The sequence below is a fragment of the Bos javanicus genome, chromosome 9 (genome assembly GCF_032452875.1).
Source record: "Bos javanicus breed banteng chromosome 9, ARS-OSU_banteng_1.0, whole genome shotgun sequence".
In the NCBI taxonomy this organism is placed as follows: Eukaryota; Metazoa; Chordata; class Mammalia; order Artiodactyla; family Bovidae; genus Bos; species Bos javanicus.
Genome location: NC_083876.1, coordinates 90,894,131 through 90,895,118, shown reverse-complemented (window position 1 = coordinate 90,895,118; position 988 = coordinate 90,894,131).

The window sequence follows — 988 nt, the reverse complement described above, 5'->3', positions numbered from 1 at the left end:
TCATTAAATTAATGGGAATTTATATTCTGATATTCATAGACCAGAAATTTTATGTTGGGAGTATTAAATTATAAACAGTAGCTTTGAATTCTATGGATTCAGGATTTATGACCATTCAAACTTTTCACTGAAATTGATGGTCTGAATGGAGATCATAGCATCATTTAAAGTTCAAATTAAGATTTAAATAGAGAATGTGTAGTTGAAAGCATTTTCTAAATTCATTTTGAGTTTACAAATAATTTTTTTGATTCTGGAGTGTCAAATAAGAAGCTACATTTTTGATAAATTTGATTTTATTGATTGCTTTCTATTTTGATTACAATTATTCCTAACAGTCTGGAAGTCATATGTTTATCAGGCCATGAACTAAATAAATATGTTTGAGAATAGGCAGAGAACTATTTTTCAAAAATATGTAGATGCTCTTAACAGAAAGAAAATCCAATCTAAGACTATGATTGATGTTTTAGTTTTTCCATTATGAATTTTCTCAAACAGAGGGCAAAGTCAAAATGATATTTGTTTGTGGGAGTGTCCAGCATTATATCATGCTGAGATGAAACTTAGATTTCAAATGTTATAAAGTACAGACACAGGCCAGACGATGCTCTTTTAACATGACAGAGTCAAATTGACTTAGGTTATAGATCCAACCAAACATTAATTTCCTATTATTTACAAAGATATCTGTATGCTATGCAAAAACAGAGCTAGAGGAAGTCCTTCTGGTTTTTCAGTTTATGTCAGAGATAGCATGGCTGTTACTAGGCATTCTTTCCCCTCTCCTGTCCCTTGGCCCTGCAGGAAGTGTAAGGCAACTTTTTTTTCTCGTGGTGTCTTTAATTGCTCAGTTTTTCAGTTGTTTCTAAATGAGAAACCAGCCAGTTAGAAAGCAACTAGCAAGACTGCTTCAACAATCTTTAGATCAATAAGAAAAGTAACCAAGTTGGTCTCCCAATTTCCTACTGATTGGTATGTATTTGAT